This window comes from Equus quagga, chromosome 6 (assembly GCF_021613505.1).
Source record: "Equus quagga isolate Etosha38 chromosome 6, UCLA_HA_Equagga_1.0, whole genome shotgun sequence".
Classification (NCBI taxonomy): Eukaryota; Metazoa; Chordata; class Mammalia; order Perissodactyla; family Equidae; genus Equus; species Equus quagga.
Window position 1 is genome coordinate 72,964,223 of NC_060272.1, and position 20,418 is coordinate 72,984,640.

The 20,418-nt window shown below is 49.6% G+C and overlaps 1 protein-coding gene across 6 annotated transcripts in view; it reads left to right on the forward strand.

Annotated features, from left to right (window-relative positions):
• Window positions 1-405: 405 nt before the first annotated feature.
• Window positions 406-20,418, forward strand: part of SLC7A1 (solute carrier family 7 member 1) — a 79,180-nt gene continuing 59,167 nt past the window's right edge. For 2 of the 6 annotated variants that reach the window (XM_046663642.1, XM_046663640.1), the window contains exons 1-2: window positions 407-707; window positions 14,523-14,666. The gene's annotated coding sequence lies outside the window, so the exon portion shown is untranslated. Of the gene's footprint in view, window positions 708-13,633; window positions 13,736-14,522; window positions 14,667-20,418 lie in introns of those variants that run through there. The other 4 variants (XM_046663646.1, XM_046663645.1, XM_046663647.1 and 1 more) reach the window with 3 other exon arrangements.

The window sequence follows — 20,418 nt, forward strand, 5'->3', positions numbered from 1 at the left end:
AGATTCAGTCTTCAGGGCCCTTCCTGACAAGGGGCAGGGATAAGTTATTTATTAAAAGCAAGGGAATAGCAAGAAAATAATCCAATGACAAAGAAATGAAAAATTATAATTTTTAAAAAATCCTTGAAGTGCTTCCCAAATCTTTTATTTTGGGAAAGGAAAACTGGTTGCGCGATCGGTGTCAGCCCGCCGCTGGGGCTGCCTGGACCAAAGGATGCGGGCCCGCCGCCGGCTCGGATTGGCGGACAAATGGCAACAAGCGGGCGGGGCGGCCGCGGAAACGTGGGCAGGCGCCGCCCGCCTGCTGGGCATCCGAGGCTGGGGCTGGCGCGCGGGAAGCCGCCCCGGCCCGCCCCGCGCCGCCGGGCGCCCGGCCGCCGCGCCGCGCTCGCATTGGTGCGCGGCAGTGACGCAGCGAGCGGCCCGCGCTGCCAGGCCGGGGGCGGGCGGAGGGCGGGTGCCGGGCGCGCGGCTGATGAAACCGGCGCCGGAGCTTGCCCGCCCTCGCGCTCCATTCAGTCGGCGCGGGCAGGTGTGAGCAGCCGGTCAACTGCCGGGCGGGGCACGCGGCCAGCCGGCATCCGCTAACCGCAGCGCGCACTCCCGCCCCGGCCCCCGCGCCGCGCCTCCGGCCCAGCGTCCGTCAGCCCAGCCGCCTGCGCGTCCGTCCGTCCAGTCTTGCCGGCATCCTGCCGCCCGACGGCTCGGTGAGTGCCCGGTCTCCGCCGGCGCCAGGGCAGCTCCCCGGGTCCGGGTCACCTTGGAGGGGACCCAGGGCTGCGTGGGGCCGTGGGAAGGCGGTGCGACTAGCGGCGAGGGTCCCGCGCCGGGGTCGCTGGCATCTTCCAGGGTGGGCGAGGGCAGGGCGGGCCCGGGGGTGTGCGCGCGGGGCCGGTGCCCATGTGGCTGTCTCCTTCACCGGAGTCCATTTTGGTTCCCTGAAGGCGCGGCGTGGTGCATGATGCAACACCGAGTGAGTAAGCGTGGGCGACCTGGCGCCTCGGGGATGCCGGCCCCGCGCGCCGTGCCAGGGACCCGGGCGCCGGCACGCACCGGGTGGTCGGCCTGGGCAGGGGGCGTGGAGCGGGCACTGGGGCCGGCCCAGGACGCATCCGGAGACCTTCCCTTACATGGCGCGGTGCTGGGAACCCCGCCCCGCCACGAGGTCCGCGATGTGTCATCCGCCGCGGATGAGGAGCCCGCCCGGCGGTCGGGAGGGTGGTCCCGCGGCAGGTGGCCGGCCTGGGGACAGCGCCGCGCACCCCCCGCACCCTACCCGCGGCGCCCACCTCTCTTCTTCCCTAGACCCCGGGACGCGCCCTGCCCGCCCGCACCTCTTGTCTGGATCTCCAGGGTTTTTTCGGGGAAGTCCCCTTTGGGTGGGCTTCCTTGTGACCCGAATTGGCCTGTAAAGGCTGGATTCTTCAAGCCTTCCAGATGGTTTGGAGCGAGAGGAAGTTCTTCTGGCTTAATAAAGACAACCTATTCTCCGTATGTTCCTTTCTGCGTAGTAGAAAACTTCCTGGGCCAGGCAGGTCTGGCAGTCCTCCTAAAGCCGGTGTGTACACCGGGCGGCGTTTGCGCTGTAGTACTACCACAGCGTGCTATTTTAGTCTCTTCCCCTTTTCAGTGGGTGTGGGAACCAGATAGGAGTTGTGTTTGACTTGTATGATTAGGATAGCCAGACATGTGCCTTCAGGAAGAGAACCATACTACCTAATACCCACAGTCAGGCGCTCGTGTCTGGAAGTAACCTGGAGCTGGGTTTGTAAGTAACCAGGAGGAGAGGCTTTGGATTTCAGTACCAGATGTAGTTCCCTAAAAACGTGCTGTGTAAAGTTTGACCCTTAGAACTGTGTATGTTGGCCTCTGGCTGAATTTCCTGATTGTGTTTCATTTGAATTATAATTTACTAAGGATTTATCTTAACATTTGTTGCCCTTTCTGTTTGGTCAGATAATAGGAAACCGTGATACATTTACCCCCTGATATTTTTAGTTGGTCTGAGTGGAAATTATTATTTTTATATGAACACACCCTTCTGTCATTGAAACAAAAGGTCTTAAGTCACACAATCAGAATAGAAATCTAGGGGACAGAGGCAACAAAGGATTAAAATAGTTTTTAAAGGTTTAGCATATTAAGGTCATGTTTAGTCATTGTACATAAAGCTTAAAAGGTGTCAAAGGAGTTTTGACTAAACAAACAGGACGAGACTTTGTAGAGATCAGAAACGTACTCGGTTGTTAGATCTGGATTTGAGCCACGTGGGTGCTCGTATGTATATAATTATTTGCTTTAGAGGAAAAAGGGCTTGGAAGACAAGATTGCTGACCTTGGCAGCATGAATTCTAGGGCACGTGTTAATTATATTTGGTAGAGGGTTCTGTTCTTTAGTGGAATTAAATACATGTTTATTGACTGTTCTAGTCCAGTTTCTTTCTGCTAAGGCCAGTAAAAATGCATAATTATGTTGGAGGGCCCAGCATTAAGTTTAATTGAATTAATCCCTTTTCATTATTAGCTATGTATTTGGAGGTATTGGTTTATTAATCCTAGGAAGGAATTTCAAACAGGAATAGTGTGTCCTTGTTCTGGAGAGAAACATTTTCCTCTGGGCCAGAGGCGTCTCCTGAGATGTCCATCATTCCACCTGGCTCTTGGTCCTCACTCCAAGAGGGACCTGTGGATGGGACCCTAGTGTTTTCCTGTTTGATTGACCTTTTCAGGCCTGGGGGCTCTCTCCACTGTGATCTGTTGCAGTTGAGGGCAGATCTTATAGGCCATGAAGTTTTTGCTTTTACTTTGAGTGGGGTGGGGAACCATTGTAGGCTGTTAGGTAGTTTTTAAGGATTACTTCAAATGCTGAGTGGAGAAAAGGTGGGTGGGTGGGGGAGAGGCAGGCATGGAAGCAGGGAGACCAGTTCAGAGACTTGTAACTAATTTTGGAATAAAACCCAACTCTAGGTTATTTCTACACAAGAGAGAGTGACCATATGTAATTTTGGTGAGGGATGATGGCAGCTTGGACTGGGATGGAAATGGTAGCAATGCGAGGTGGTTGAATTCTGCTCCATCTGTAGATTTATGTACCTCCTCTATCTGTAGATTTTACAGGTAGACTCAATAGGATTGGCCACTGGATTCCAGGTGAGATGTGAAAGAGGTGGAATATGATTTCAGGTCGAGTGGAGTTACCATGTTTGCGAGATGAGGAAGGCTGAGGAGAGAGCAATGTTGGGAAGGATTTTTTAAAAGTCACAACTGACTTTTTAAAGACACTTACCTCTTTAAGGGCTGAACTAGATCTGCTCTCTGGGGGGCCCTTCCTAGGTGCATGACCATCTTGCAGCCACATGCTCCAGAATGGCGACCTTCCTTTTCACCTTTCTCACCTTTTCACCCCTAGCCTGGGGATCTCTGGGTGCCTGCTGCCGCCCGCCAGTGGGCAACTTGGCTGTGGGGTTGTCCCATTGTTGGGATGGGGACCCTCTGCCACTTGGGGTTCTAAAGCCATGGGGTGTCTGCTTTTTCATTCCTGGGCCTTCGGGACTCTTGCCTTCCGGAGCTGTAGATCACTGACATTGGATCCCAGGCCGAGGTTCTCTCCACCTCAAGGTTTAGGTCTCTTCCAGTCAAAAGCCTAGAGTGGTAGCATCTTCAATGGCAGATTATCAGCCCTGTGGTAAACTTGAGGGACTTCTCTTTCTCTTTCTCCATAATCCCGCCCACCCCCCAACCTCAACCCCAGAGCGGCTTTGAAAATAACCACCCTGCAGTTGTTCAAAGCGAGTCATAGTTTATTACGAGAGGGTTAGTGCATTTGCCACCTGTGAATCTGCTAGAAGGATGGGGAGCAGATTGGTAAAACGATTCAGTAGCCTACTAAACATGTTCATTTCACTCCGAAGGCGAATGCGTCGGCATTGACGGAGCCGTGGCTGGAGCTGTTTACCTTACCCATTGATCAAGACTGATTCATCCCAGGAACACAGGCTGGAGGAAAGACATTTCTGGACATTGGAGTAGATTCTGGCATAAGGTTCACCCATCCTGCCACAGCCAGTGCCTTTCATTTGACTGTTTCCCTCCGGCTGTTGGCATTCGCGGTGGGGACTGCCAGCGGGTGGGTTTGGTGAGCATTCTGCATAAACTGGAGTTGGAGCTGTGTGGCTGAGGGAAGGGGCCTTCTTAGCTCAGAGCAGCCTGAGGGTGTCTGCCCTGAAGTGAAGGCTGCTGCTTCCAGGAGCTGAGAGCAGCTGGTACCAATGCTGGGAACAGCCCCACTTCAGGCTGCGCGGGCCTGGTGTGGCTGCTGTCTCTCTGTGTCATTTAGACTTTCTGAACCTTGTTGACTTGACCCGTCTGTAGATCTGGGAAGCCTTCCTTCTCTGCCCATGATAGTGAAGCTAATAAACCTGAAGTCCATAGTATTCTTGAAAGAATGAAGGTACTAAAATAATAAATTTAGATTTCTTTCGTGACAGAAGTTCTTTCTGTTACCAGCCTAGTAGTCTGATAACGGCAACCAGAACTCAAGCCCAGGGAGACTCTGAAGGCTGCGGTGAGGCGGGCTTGTATGGAGGTGGGAGAAGGAATGTCCCTTTTCGTAGTGGGACTCTGTTTATTTCTACGCCATCGCTCCCTTTTTCCTGAGTGGATTGTCACCTTTCCGCTCCCTTTTCTGGAGACAGAGAAGGCACGGGCAGTTTTGTTTCCATAACAGTCCATATTCCTGCTGCAGTGCTTTCTTCAGAATATTCTTTCAGGTGAGGTTCTGGACTGTGAGAACAACCAACCATTTTCCTGTTGGTCCTACACTCTCGCCGAGTGCCCCACGTACAGCAGGTGCTGTGTCGTAGAGACCATTGAACAGAGCTGGCGCTGGGCTGCGGGGAGCAGCCTCTGCTTGACACGGCCACGCTGAGCTCCTCAGGAGCCGTGCACTGGGGGCGCAAGGGAGATGCCACGGGCCCCTCCTGCACAAGGGGCCGGGTCCCAGCGCTGCCTCCACTTAGGGGATAAGTGCCTTTTCTAAGACAATTCTCAGAGCCATGTTTAAATTCTTTTCTTATTGCCTGCATAGTAGTTGGCTGCTAGCGCCTAGCTGATAGAGTTGGGAGGATTTAAATGAGGTAATCCAAGTTATGCTCTTAACACAGCTTCTGGCGTGTAAGTGCTTAATATAAGTGTTCGCTGTTATACTGGAAAGAACGCTCAGTTCCTTGATTTAGATGTGGAGAAAAATAATTTTACTAAGCACTGTATTCTGCGACCCCATTTTGCCAAGGTGTTGAAATATGGTCCTGTTTCCTTGGAACTGGGTCTGCACTGCAGGGTGCTGATGCAGCGCCAGGTGTGGGGGGACAATGAACCTCTGAGGCATCTGCTGACCCGGGTTCAGGATCTGTGACCCTTCTTTCCTGTGCCGTTGTCCCCTTTAGACCTGGAGGGCTCTCTTGACCACTGCCCTTTCACAGTTGAGGTCATGGAAGGCATTCTGTGGCCTTTTTGCCACCGTGGAGACGGGCGACGTGGGGGCAGGAACCCCAGTCTCTGGGGCCATGTTGGCGCTGATTGCCTGGATGACCTTGAAGCCATGGGCTCTTTAGGAGTGAGCTGCTTCCTGGGTGTGGGGGCAGGTGCCCTTAGGTCTCAGACCCACACACCTTGGGTTTGGCTACTCCTTGCACCTCTGGGAGCAGAGTTCACAGCCCCGTTGTTAGTGCTTGCCTGCGTGTGTGCACGTGTGTAGATGGGTGTTTAGGGAGAGTGTCCACCCTCATCATGGTCATCCTGACCCCCAGACATCTTGTCCAAATTACCCTGAGAGCTTTGGGTTTAAAAACCAAAGCCACAAACTCAGGGCCATTTCTGTTTTCCTCCTTGTTTTATCCCCTGGGGCTGTGGGGTAGGGCATGCTGCCTGGGGGGAGCAGTGAGAGAGGAAGGGAGCAAAACATTGTCTTATTCTTGTTGCCTCACGCCCAGTTGTGATTATCATCTTCCTACCTGTGAAGACCTCACCCCCACCCCCAGTTAATCTTTTAAGGTCAGCTGGGAATGCTCTCTTTCTCTGTGTCTTCTTATCTGCATCCCAAGTACTGTTACCCAGTCTGTTACCCCAAATAGGAAGGAAGGGTAAGGCTGGGTAAGATGGAGAACCACAAGCGCTTAGTACTCACCGTGTGCTCAGCACTTCATGTTTTCATTTCATCCCCACAACGCCTGAGGACGTTGGCACTACTGTTCTGATTGGAAGTGGAGAGGGGAAGTGGAGGTACTGAGAAGTGACGCAGGTTGCCCGCAGGCACACAGGTAGTGGTAAGTGGGAGAGTGAGGGTTTGAACCCAGGGGGCCTGGCTCCAGAGTCCTAACCACCAAGGGTGCTGTGGGGCTGTGGGCACCAGACTGGGCCTGGGCCTCCGGCCTCCCCTGGGACCCTGTTGTGGCGTGCCGTCTGCATGGGGCAGCGCCAGGCTTTGGGATTCGGCACCCGGACCTGAAGACCCTCAGCCCCCACGGCCCTCTGTTTCTAAGTCCCGCAGGTGCAGGGGCTGGCTGCCTCACACTGGACAGCACCCTGCCTTTCCCCGCTGCGTGCCCTGGTTTCTCTCCGCTGTCTTTGAACGCAGGTCTTCCTCTGTTCACCCCAGCGGCAGAGCGCTGGGCTCCTGGCACAGCTGGAGCTCTGGTGTCCGTGGGACAGCTGTGCTGGGAAGTGGCCAGGATCGGGTGCCGGTGTGTGATGGGCTGGGCTGCATTCTTTCTGGGTCAGTAGTTTGGCATTCACATCGCCAGAGCCGGGCTGGGTGCGGAGCTTCCTGCCCAGGCCACGGGGAGCCCTGTTTCGTTTCTCTACATCCAGTCGTCTCCGCATCGGCCTCCGTCCCTGCTTGGGGAGGACCCTTTGCAGGGGGCCCGTGGGCTTCCTCCTCAGTACTCCATCCTTCTTAAGACCAGTGGCCGTAGCCGTCTTGCCCCCACATCTTTACTCTGCTGGTTTCTGCCGTGTGGTGAGGTGGGGCAGTATCTCCTTCCTTGGAAGACACTTCTTTGACACCCTCAAGAAAAGCTTGGGGTCGAGGCTGCCCAAGCCAGGGTGGGGGCGAGGGCCCGTCTGCCCTGGGGAGACTCCCGCAGTGTGCAGCGTCCAGGAAGCTGGGGCGCTGACAGGTAGAGCAGGGAAAACCTCCCCCCCCTTCCTGCCTTTCTCCTTTTTCCCTTTTCTCTCTCAACTTTTTTTAGATAACATTTCAAACTTAAAAGTTGTAGGAATAGTACAAGGAATTCCTCTGGAGTCTTTTCTCACATTTGCCCATTGTTTACATTTTGCTCCTTCTGTCAATCAGTCGATCTACACACACGTCTATGTGCATTTTTTCCTGAGCCATTTGAGAGTAGGTTGAAGACGTCCTGCCCTTTTGTTTACCCCTGTGTACTTCACCGTGTGTTTCCTAAGAATAAGGACATAGTCTTACATAGCCACAGGAGGATATCAAAATCAGGAAATTTAACATTGCTACAACATTGTTATCTAGTCCAAAGTCCATATTTAACTTTCAGTTGTCTAAATAATGTCCTTTACAGATATATATACGTATATAAGTACACACACACACACACATATATATATATATATTTTTTTTTTGTGGGAGAGGACCTTTCAAAGAAACGGTGGTCTAATTTTCTATCTCATAAGCCTCTTTAGGAAAAAATGTTTCTAAAAGTTAGACTACTCATTCTGAAAAATTTGGAAGCTACAGAAAAGTAAAAGAAGAAAATAAAAACCATCCATGATTCCAGCACAGAGGCCTGGTGCTCGGCCAGGTGAAGGCTTGCAGGAGGTGGTTGGAAGACCTCTACTCGGGGTGACTGGTCATCCAGACCTGTGCCCAGACGCCCAGGGCAGCACCCCGAGCAAGTCCTCAGGCCTAGGGAGGGAAGGCTCCCTGTCTGGAATGGACTGTGTTTCAGGCCCCTGCCCACCACTTGGGCGGTCGCCCACCTGAGCAGGCACATTTAACCACCTCGAGGTGGGGAAGGGCGGAGATCATTATTAACTACCCAGAACTTGTTCAAGACTTGAAAAGAAATGCTGCAGGCCCCCTCTTGCCTGATATGTACCCCTGGCTTCCTCCACTTAGCGGAGGGTAAGGCTGGGCGTGAGATGTTGATCCAGAGAAACAGCCCTGGCCTCTTGGTGAATATCTCGTGGTTATTAATATGGTGGTTAGACTTGCCTTTTGTTGACCCTCTTGGCCCCCTGCCAGTGGGCCAGTGGAGAAATAAGAGGCACAGTTCCCTGGTGAATTTTGCTCTCTGTTGTCGACTGTGCTTCTCAGAAGTCCCCAGGGGAAGGTTTCAAAACTGTTGTGCAAAGCGAAATGTGGATCTTGCTTCTGCATTTCGTTGATCGAAGCAGCCCCCTTGGTTATCCCCAGAAATAACTGGGAGGGGCTCCACTGTTTCCTGGCCTGGAAGGGGTTTTTTGCTGAATGAGTCTAGTTTCTGGAATGATCTTATTCTTAGAAGCTGATATTGCATTGTCCACAGCTCCCCGTCGTGTGTACCTCAGTTTCCCTGAGCTGTAAATGTACACTGTGTTGTTGAAGGTCATGATCAAAAGCCTCAAGTATTTTTCCATGTGTTTGTTTTTCCTCTCCTGCCCCAGACCCTCTCCTTGAAGGAACTGGCCTTGAGAGTGACTGTGGTGGGCAGCCGCCCAGTCTGTGGACTCCCCGCTGAGGCCACGTAACTCCTAACCTGGACGGGCCAGGACCGAGGGCTGCTCTTCAAAGAAATCCTTTGAAGTGCAAACATTTCCTTTCCTGAAAAGAAGGGAAATTGAAATGAAAACGTATTGTTCTGTGCAGACAATGTTCTCTTGGATCAAAGAGGGAGTGGGGCTTATAAAGGGAGATTTACAAATTAGAGTTTCATGTGGCACACGGTGGAGGTGTGCCTGTTGACGTCCACTGCCTTGGTCTGTGAGTTGGTAAGATTGTATATTCCTTAAGGTCCTATATGAGGGTCTAACGTGATATATTTAACTCTCTCTCTCTTTTGTGTTGTACTAAGCATTTAGAAATGTCTTTTGGTAAATTATGACAGCATCCACAATGGAATATTATGTAGCCAATAAAAACGTTATTTTTAAAGAACATTTGATCTTATGGGAAAAACTTTATTGTTAAAATTTTGAAAAAATCTGGATGTGATTTTCTGTATTGAGTATTATCTTAATAAGATATAGGTATATTTGCACAGAAAGAAAACACTGTTAAAATTGGACTGTTTTGTTCACTGCTGTATGCAGCACTGCATATGCTGTGTATGAGAACTAAGATAGTGCTCAAGAAATATTTGTTAAATGAATATTTTTTATAATGAGTAAAACAACAGGATGTTTTAAAGGAGGAATATCTATGAGCAAAATAGAACATTTTGGCAGGTGGGAATAAAACTAAATTATTTCAAATTTCTTTTGTAATTCTGTCCTGGCATCTTGATTTGGGGTTTATTTTGCTTTTTGGTACAAATATGTATCACGTTTTGTACTTTGATACTAATCATGCTGTGACTGAGTGCCTTTGACATTTGTATTTTTGGAATAATCTGGTCCTGTTGAAATTAGAGTATTGGTATGTCAAGTTTTCCCTGGGTTGGTTATTAGGCCCTTTCACAAAAGGGGTAAAATTATAACTTCTTCTCACATACTCTGTAGCTAATGTACCACTGTGCCAGCTTGTCCTGTTCTGTTGTTGAGAGTTTATGCCTGGATTGCCCAGGATTTCATCTTTGAGCATCAGGACTACCAGCATATGCCTCATCCTGATTTCTAATTTATAAAGCTCTTTAAACATGTGGCATCTCGTTCTCCCCTGCCACGTAGCTTAGCTTTGAGAAGGGCCCTGGTCTCCGTGACTTCTTGCAGGGAGGATGACTGGTACAGCTGCCCATCTGCTCCCCGGTGAGCCCGTCTTGTGCCTCCTTCAGAAGGACACAGGCACTTTGGTTTCAGAGCCCAGCTGGCAGCCTCTCCACCGTGCCCTCAGCACAGGGTTCTGGAAGCCCAGGCTTCGGGAAGCCCTTCTTCAGGCTGCGCTCGGGACAGGGGTACAGGTGCCCACACAGCGCTTCTCCCGGCGGTGGCGCCTTTCACACTGCTCTGGCTGTAGTCTACAAGCAGAAGTAAATTTACGCTGTGATCAAGTACACACACAGGGACATACATATTTATATAGAGATTAAAATGAAGATTATCATGAAACACTGCTTGTTCATAGTACCTGCAGTGCACTCTGATAATTTTTATGCTCGGCTGTTATCTTACAAAAAATCCTGGTGGCGACTTGCAGTTTGCAAACACTGCTGGTTTGGGTGCGCTGGCCTGCGTGCCCACCTGCCCCCGACTTTGTGTCCTGAATTTCAGGTTCGCTGGACGAGGGGATGGGGATGATCCTCTGTCCAGACTGGTTTGGACAAAGGCAGGCGGGGGTGGGGGTAGAGGTTTCTTTTTGCCATGATTTGAGGGTTTCTGACTGAAGCGGGCAGTATTCTTTGTCATGATTCCCGAGAAGGCGAATGGGGCAAGACCTGTGGGAGTTCCCCGTGTGGTTTGCTGCCCTGCAAACCAGGGTAGCTCTGTCCTTAGCTGACCTCACGTGCTGCTCAGGCTGTGTGTGATTTTTCAGAGATGGGCCAAACACTTGTTAATTTTAGCATTTTGACTTTTTTTGAGTTTTATTTTATTCCGTATGATTTGAGGAAGATTCCATCTGAAAGGTGAGCCTTCTCTTTCAGAGTTAAGGGTTTGTGGGAGGAAGAGAGAGAAACAGTTCTGTCATAGAAATATTAATTTTTGGACTCTCAAGTCTGATGGATTAAAATTGAACAGAGTATTGAAAATGTAAGATTAGCAATAGCGATGATACCACTGAGTGGTCCTCCTTGAAAAGGTTGAATGGATTTTACATAAATTTAAACCTTGCTTGAATAGTGTTATGAATGTTTTCTTTTCTGCTTAGGAAATAAATATTCTTTAAGAAGTCTGTGTATATTATTCTTAAAACAATTGTAAATTAAGGAAATTGATTCTACAGAACAGGAGCATAGAACAGAACTAGAAGGAGACAAATTGCCTGGTTTATTGAAACAATGCACAGATTATCTGCCCTTGTTTCTTGTCAACTTTTATTTACTACATTTCTCAGTAAAAATAAATTTATCGTAAGAACTCAGAGTACTTAATTTAGAATCTTTTAAAAATTCTTTTGTAAGTTACAGATATTACCACTAATGTTAGTATTTGAGAAGAATTCTCATGAACCTGATTTTATGTTTTTATGTATTTTACTATGTGAAGTAGGGGCTAATCTGTAATTGTAATTGTATAACGCATCCCTCATAAATGTATAACCTCAAATTTTTAGCAGCCAGTTTGCTTTTTAAAAAAAACTTTTGTTGGAAGACATTTCTTTTTCCCAGAGGGCAGTTTTGGGAGACACTAGGCAGGAACACTCATTAATTCTTTGAGTGATCTGTATTGAACTGGGAAGAATGTCTTGCTCGTCCCAGAGTTTGATGGAACCAGAATTTTGGGAGATTATCAGATGCAATTTGCGCCGGGGTTCAGGCCTGGTTACTGAAGGACTGTCTCAGGACTGTGGTCTGGTGATCAAGGCCAGGCCATCGGCACCTTCGCTGTCTCAGGTGACTTTGAGCGGGGTGGTCAGTGGCTGGGAGGAGAACACGCTCTGCACAGACTCATAGCACTTCTTGCTGCAGCTGCCTGTTACCTGTTCTGCCTTGAGGATCTGCAAGGGAGTTCCTGCGTTTGAGTTGGTGGGGGTTTGGAGCTGAGAGGCTCCGCTTCCCCCCACCGCACCCACACGCCCCTGCGGAGGTCTCTTTCCAGCTGAGGCTGTGCCCATGTGGGAAGGAAATACCATTTTGTCCTGGAGAGGCATTGGGAGCAAGAGGGAGAGGAACGTTCTCTCCACACTGATGCTTTGTGGGAGCAGCAGCACAGCCCCAAATTCAACTGAGTGATGACTCAGGAGCGGTGGTTCTCCTCCCTGCCCCTGGAATTGCCCTGAGCTAACAGAACTGCACGGCCCACTCTGTTATGCGTGTGGGCATGGGCAGAGCCTCCTTGAAAGTTCTGTGGCCTGAGGGCTGTAACCCTGCTGGGTCTAGACCTCACCAGGGGCCTGCACCCACAGATGCACACTGCACACTACCAAATATAAAGCTAAACCGAGGGACAAGACTAGCCATGTAGTATTTTGTTTCTGGAAACGTAGCACACAAAACAGGAGACAATTCCATTGTACTGTGCATATCGGGTGAATTTGGCCGTATTCCTCTTCGTTATTAGTATTACTCCTTCATCACTATCTAAAAAGCATAGAGGTAGGTACGCACATATGGTTGGACAGATGTGGCAATAGGGGCAGGCAGTAACAATAGAGGAAAGATTTTCATTTCAGTAAGTGTGTAAGTTAAATAATTTGCATGATGTAATAGTACCTTTCATGTCCAAAAGTCAAACTTCAGGTGTCTTTAAACTGTCTAGATCAGTGTCTACATACAAATCCTCCCCTGGGGGTCTCCCTGAAAGGCAGATCTGATTCACTAGGTCTGGGTGGGACTTCCCCAGCCTGCTCCCAGGATCTCTTGGAATAGTGGGCATCTGTAAAACTGCTGAAACCTGGAACAGGCCAACGGAGCCCTGAGCCGCCCATTGGACTGCGTGTTCCCTGAGGACAGGCCTGGGGCACGTTCGTCCTTCTGGCTCCTGTACCTGGGGCAGTGCCTGGTTTTGAGTAGATGCTCAAAAGATATCTTTTCAGTGGAACTGAAGCAATTGCTGTCCCGGAGCCCGTTTACTTGTTGGGATGGGAAAGGGTGGGGGCCTCTGGCCTATCATTTTGGGCCCGCTTGGTTATCTCTGCAGCTGGCTGCAGATGGAGAGTGGCAAGTTAGACTGCAGCGGTGGGGCTCCCACCAATGGGGAGAAGTGATAGCTGAGGCTCTGGCAGCAAGGAAGGGGACAGAACCACCTAAAGAGAGATGCAAGAACTAAGTAAACCTCTGTAGAGGATACATTTCAGGACGTCTGTGTGCATGACCATCTGCAGCCCCGTGCCTCAGTTTCCCCATTTAAAAAGTGGGGAAACTAACAGTGCCCACTTTGTAGGCTGTGTTGAGGATTAAATATGTGAAATACGTTTAGAACATTGCCTGGCATTCGATAAATGTGAACTGTGATTAGGACCAGAGAATAAGGAGTTAAGCTTCAGCCTTCAGGAAGGTTTCTGCCAAGTGAAAAATCCGATTCCCGAGGTTGCATATATCTGTGTTGTTATTTTGCTGGCAAAGGAGTAGGTGTAAATTAACAGGCAAAGTGATTCTTCCAGAAGGCTGAGGAGTGGTGAAATGGTCTGAGGAGAGGTTGCTACTTGTTCTCTCTTAGTCAGGAAATTCTTAATGGACGAGGCGGATGCCAGGAGCTTTCTAATTAAGGAGGGGGTGGCATGCCAGGGAGGGGGCATGGCGGTGCCAGAGCTGGGGCAGGAGGGGAAGTTCCAGGGTCCCCTGCTCGCAAGACCTTAAACCAGGATGCCACTTAGCAAGGGAGCGCACGTCTGGGTGGATGCTGGGGTGTTTGAGCCCCCTCGCGCCTTACTTCTGTTTGGTTCTGAAGAAGTTTTCAGGATGGATGACTAAAGGTAAAAGGGATGCTCCGGCCTAGGTCCCATCCACCTCCTGCACCCCAGAGGCGCTGGACTCGGGTGAGGGGAGAGACTTGTGTTTGAAAAGTTAGGGGAAAACTTAGCTACATTTGACCGTCATGCAATAAAAAGCTTTCTGCCTAGTGTGAGTATTTGCATTGGGAAATTTAAAGTAAAAAAGAATGCAAACCAGATCACTTTCTCAAAAAGCGGTACTGTTTCCCCAAGCGTTCCACTGCAAATGCTGTGGAAATGTCCGGAAGTCCCCCAGAGTTCCTTGATCTAAATGGTATTCTTCTCACCGGGAGAAAATTGGGGGAGAAGCAATGGGAATGGAGTGTTATCACTTTCACTTGTATAGGATTTTTATTTTTGCTGTGTTGTCTGGTTCATTAATTCAGATACTCATTAGAAGGCTTTCTATTAAATAGTATATAGAAACATCATTTATGCTTTTCTTCAAAATTTGGGACTTGTGATCACTTCTGTAAAAAATTGCGAGCCGAGACGGGACATTCCAGGGAGGGCTGCGGGTCGCGGCGGGGAGGAGGCGGTCAGGATGTGCAGGGACTGACCCCTGCCCTTTACTCTGTGCCCTTCGGTAGCCCTGCTTTCTGCATTCTGCGTGTATTGCCTTTATGAAGTCCCAGCATGGCATCGTTTCTTTGGGAAAATGAGATTTAATTTATGGCACCTTGTGCAGGAATGTAGAGGGTAGTGTATAATCACCTTTTTTACACTTTTCAGTCTCTAAAACTTGCACATTATTTATTTGTCTCACTAGGCGTTAAGAGGAGCATCGCACGGGTGGAACTCTGCGTTCAGGCCTGTGCATAATCGCGCTGCTTTATAGCGCCCATCGCCTTGGCAGAGAGGGAAGATCCATCAGCTCAGGGGACGTGTCTTGATAGTTCAGCAAAGCAGCCAGGTGAGGAAATAAGACACATTTTAAGGTATGAAAAATGCCTGTAAAAGAGGAGGTTGTGCCATCAGCGCAAGAGTCATGCTCCACGCGTGTTTGTGGATCATCTGAGCATGAGGACGGGTGACTTGTAGAACAGGGGTGTTTTTGTGAATGTGCTAAGTCAGATATGGGGTCGTGGAGGGAAGCATGGACTCTTTACGTGGGCTGGTGAAAGGTGCTTAGAACCTGAGGTCCTTTGACCCCGGCTGCCCAGCCACTGAGATCCTCTGGGGACCCATCACATCCTCCTCTCTAAGCCTCTCCCCCAGGCTTGCCTCCTCCTCAACTAGACCTGGCCCGGCAGTCCAGAGGCCTCCGTGTCACCAGCCTGGCCGCGGACTGATGTGACTCTGGGCAAGACTGGATACTCAGTGCCGCGTTTTCTGCTTTGGGCTTGGAAGAGATTGGATTAGGATACTCTTTTTGGGATTTCTAGCCTTAAGCAGGAAATTGGTGGCATTCCATGATTATGTATCCACTAAAGAGCGCTGTGTAGTTTGGTGTCTATGCTATAGAAGTGGATGTTGAGTGAGAACGGTGGTAACCTGATGCAGGAGAAACAGAAGGTCTGGTGTTAGACGATGACAGATTTTGATGGAGAAGTGTCGGTTTGCCTGCATTAGCCCAGAACTCTTGAGCGGGGCGACTTGTGCAACTGGAAGGAGGAGAATGGCTTTTGTAAATTGAAAAAAAGGCACCCAGTACCAGCATCCATATGGTCTGCCAGATTCACGCCCCCTCCCAGGAATACTCCAGAAGAGTCTGTCTTGGTCGGAATAGTGTATTTCCTCAGTGCTTCTGTGGAAAACGCGAGCAGTCTTGGACCAAATGTTTCACTGTCTGATGCAACACTTGTGGCTGCTTACCCATAGACGGGGCCAGAACTTCCTAGCGGGGCAGTGGTTGCTGGTGTCAGGCCCTCGGCAGCAGTGTCCTGCTGGGTGAGGTGTCTCCTGCGGAGGTTTTGGAATGTCGGGATGGACCCTGAGAAGTCTCAGTCCCAAACTGTCTTGCCAGGGAGGAAGCTTGAAAGAGGTTATTTTTCAAAAGGAATAGCCAGCCATCCACATCAAAATGTATACAGTCCCCATCAAAGAAAAAGAAAGCAAGCTTGCCTGCGCTGACGCCCCCAGCGCCTCTGCCGCAGCCGCAGAGCCCCCGGAAGCTCTGTGCTGTGGTTTCCAGAAGGAGCTGTCTTCGGCCAGAAACGCTTCTTTTGGAAAATCTTCACGGTGTTCTTGCTTCTGCTTCTCTTCTGTGCCTCCCCTGAGACATACTTCGCAGTGGAATAAAGAAAAAGGTGGTATCAGAGATGCGAGAGAAGGGGAAGGTCCTTGCTTGCCACCGGGTACTGCATGCAGAGGGTGAACGCCACTCTTCCTACAGTTCTCTGCTCCTGACGGGCTGTGACGGGGACCCAGTCCCAGGGTGTTGCGGGATCACTGCTTTTCTGCTTTGGACGCTCAGGTGCACAGAGCACCTCCCTTCTAGGAGGAAACAGCGGTTCAGAGCAGGTTGTCCCAGACTCGTGTTTCTCTCCACACCCGAGCAGGCTTCCCCCGCAGCGGCTCCTCAGCCTTCGCTGTGTTCTGGGGTAGGCGAGCCTGGAAACAGGCAGAGGGACACGCGGCACCTTTCATGGGCCTCCACTTCAAGGGGCCCCAAAAGGGCGTTCTGCCCAAGGTCCTTTTGGTTTGCCTTAGCGGACTTGATCCGACCGATGACAGGGCTTTCTTACTCAGATATGCAGATATGTGTGTATAAAAATAACATGCCCTTGTATCGAGCAGTGCACACTCAGCTGTGCCACCGAGTTCATGGGAGGTTCAGAGGAGGACAAAGGATGGCAGATGGTCAGATTTGCAAAAAAGACTTCAATTGTACAGCTGAAGTTCAGATGTCTTAAATAGCTGCTCTCTGGACAGAAATCTGATGAGAATTGTATTACAGAACAGGGGAAATTTCTAGTCTGCAAGTCCCAAAGAAGACTTCGTTTTCATTTGGGAACGGAGGAGAGTTCATAGGAGGGTTAACTGGAAGATTTGGGACTGCCCGGTCTGGCAGTACCAACAGAAAGAAACGTGATCAGAGTTTAAAATTCCTGCAGGCCATGGCGAGGTGAGCCACAGATTATCAACCAGCTCTGGAAGTCAGAGCTTGTCCTCTGTCAGGACTTTTGAATGTCTTAGAATACATAAAAATCAAATAATGCTTTCCTCAGCTGGTGACAAGGCAGCTGCAAAGGGAAGTGGGCTCAAGACGAATGTCATTATCAATAGTCGCATGGCACATGGGAGCCAGGGGTGTTTGGGGTTTATCATGAATCTTTTGAAAATGCTGTCATGGGACATGCCTGCTCTCAAAGCTGCTTCTCCAAAGTCAGGTCTCTTGGCCAGAGTGGACCAAGCTTGACCGAGAAATTATGTCTCATGTCCTTGGCTCTCCAGACCTGGACTGCATGGCATTTCAGAGAGGAGCAGGACAAGCTCAGTGCCTAAGATGCCCACCCGAGTTGTCATGTTTACATTCTGTTGTCCTCATCAAGTGTGTTGCAGCCTCAGGATGGACACAGCCTGAATTAGGAGCCCCTTCTTGGAGCTAAATTCCAGGAAGTGCCCCTGCCCTCTCCAGGGTGTTCTCTTCCACTTCGTCTCCCCTTCCTTGGGACCTCAGAGAGCCACTACCTGCTGCCCTGCAGTTAGTGTCCCTGGCCTCACTTCTCCGGCTGCTCCATGTCCTCCACACCCCCCGAAGGTGAGGTACTTGCAGCCGGCTCATGAATTGCCCTCCAACCGTGTGAGCCTGTTGAATGAGGCACCCTGCTCCGCCTCACCCTGACCTACTTGGGTGGGAGTACGGAGTCAGAGCTGGAGTTCAGCCAGGTCACTGGCTGAAGCTGTGGAGAAAACCTGGGACACCGTCAGGAGCAAGGTGAGCCCCGGAGGGAGGGTGTCTGCAGAGAAGAGGCACATGGAAGGGGAGCCTTCACCTCATCTTACCGTCAAGGTCACTGTACCTTTAGCAATAGCAGGCTCCAGTAAAAAAAGACTACATTCTGTACGGAATTTTATTTGAATACTAGAATTGCCCTTGTGTTTCACTGTTCTGACCTAGAGCTACCTGGATGGGAAGTGGGAGGAGCATGGGTTTTGGTGGCAGACAGACCCGAGTTCCAGCTTTGGCTCCAGTGCTGAGTGGGCATAGAGACCTGCTCCAAGGCTTGCCCTGCTCATCCTTCAGAATGACACCCCCTGCCGGGTGTCTGAGAACTGAAGGGGTGGCTGACCAGTGCTCTCAGCACAGGGCTGCATGCCTAGCAGTTGGGCAATAGGTTTAGTTCCCTTAGTGTGTCCTTCCTCATTTTTCTGTCTGCTTTTTAATGGTGGGAAACATGGTGCATTTGCTGTTCAGAAAGACCACAATGCACTCATCTAACAAGGTTCCTCAGCAAATGAACAGGTAAGGCGGACCATCAGCACAGGTGCAACAGATGTCTGGGACACCCCAGCTCCCTTCCATCTCTGATATTCTGCAGTTCCACGAAGTATAGGTTTGCTTTGAAAGTGGTGGTGTTGGTGTCAGCCTTTAGAAAGTAGGGAGAATTTGGAACCCCAAGAAACAATGATATAATGCAAGTGACTGGCCCCAATGTTAAGACGATGTCAATTGCATTAACCAATTCCCCACTGTTAGAAAATTGGTAAGTATTATCTGAGACAGTTGTGTGGATTTTTCTACCTGCAGGAAGCGTTATATTTCTTGACTCTGCCATTCCCTTGAGTTTATGCTCTTATTCACTAGACAACATTAAACATTAATGATGTTTGGTGAAAATTAATAATAAAAAGTGTATCTTCAGCTCTGAATGGGGACCTATGGGCTGATAGGTCCTTCCTAGGAAGTTACAAGGCAGTGGCAGATGATCAGAGCTTGCCCCAGTGTCCCCCATGTGAGGACACAGAGATATTCCTTTGGGCCAAGTTTGAAAAAATTAGTGCTAACAACATAGACTCCATTTGGAATTTAAACTTTTCAGGATTGGTATGAAAAACCTTCGGTTTGGGGCCGGCCCGGTGGTATAGTGGTTAAGCTTGTGTGCTCTGCTTCGGTGGACCAGGGCTTGCAGGTTCGGATCCTGGGTGCGGGCCTAGCACTGCTCATCAAGCCACGCTGTAGCAGCATCCCACATAAAGTAGAGGAAGATTGGCACAGATGTTAGCTCAGTGGCAATCTTCATCAGGCGAAAAGAGGAAGATTGGCAACAAAGGTTAGCTCAGGATCAGTCTTCCTCACACACACCCCTTTGGTTTAATTTGTACATAAACTCGCCTTTAGCTTAATTCTTTTAACTCCATCAAAAAATACTTAGAAGTTTAGTGGCAGAGGCCTAGCATGTTTGTTTTATGCCAGATAACAGCGTGTCCAAAAGCTGAATGCAGCTTTTAGTTTTCCAGGCTTGATTTGTTTGTAAATTCTAAATCTGAGGGCTTTTAGCAGAATGGAAACTTCACAGTAGCAAAGCAAATAAAGGTTTCTTTTTAAAAATTCAAAATACGCTGGGTATCTTTCCTAAGTTAGAAGCAGCCGACTCCCTTTAAAAATGTGTCTTCTTCTTTTTCTGCAGTTTCTTGTTTTGATAACGCATCCCTGGGAGTTTTTCCAGCACAGATCAAGGGAAATTGGTGCAGGGTTGAATAATACTTTTGTGGATAAATAAGAAAATCATGGTGTTCTTCGATGTTTGTTTGATCAAGTGCTCCTGTAACTACAGGACATCACGACAGTTTCACAAAGCGGCGGAGAGGAGAACACACTGGGAGTGTGACTCGCTCCGCTTTGCAAAGTGGTAGCCTTTCTTCTCCGCTGTATTTATGTGAATCTTAACGTGGGCTTCATCAGGTGGGCCAGCAGGGGTTTTTGTTCATTTGTTTGGTTCCGGCCCAGTACAGATACTTAGCGTTTACGCTATAGATAATCCTCAGCCGACAAACTGGTTAAAGAGCAAAGAATATTAGCTCCTGTGGTGAGTGCCACAAAATGTTAAGATTTACCCTGGACTTTCGTTTTCAATAGTTATATGATTTCAGATTTCAAAACAAAACTCTATGAGAAGTGTAGCATTCGTTCATTCATTCGACACACGTTGGCTGAGCGCCTGCAGGTGTTAGCCAGTTACCTTAGGGGCGTAGTTCTGTGCGGTTCTCTGCAGATACTGTGAAGGTGCAAGCAGTTGGCCAAGAACCTCATTTCTTTATGATTAAGCTAACCAGAGAGAATGCCAAACTCTCACCACCTGTTTTCATCTGAAAACTAAACTCCTACTAGTGTACTAAAACCGTTCACTATTGCCTCTCTTTGTACTTAGCCTGGTGACCCGTTGTCGGCCCTCACCCCCTGCCGTCTCTCTCAAGCATTTGGTATGGTTGGCCCTTGCCTTTTCCTGCCGACTGTCCTTTTCTGGTGTGTTGTGGGAGGCTTCCTCCACACGCAGTGTGTGAGGGGGCTTGTCAAATAAGGGGGTCGTTACTCGCCACTCGGTCTGCAGAAACACTTTTGCCAAGAGGCGATCTGTGGAAGTCAGGGCGGATGGTCACAGGCAAGGAGGGTGTGGGATGGGGGTGAGGCGTTCAGGCCTGATCTGTGGACAGCAAGCTAGGGTTAGAGATTTAGCAAATAAACATAGTAGATGCCCCATTAAATTTGCATTGTAGATGCG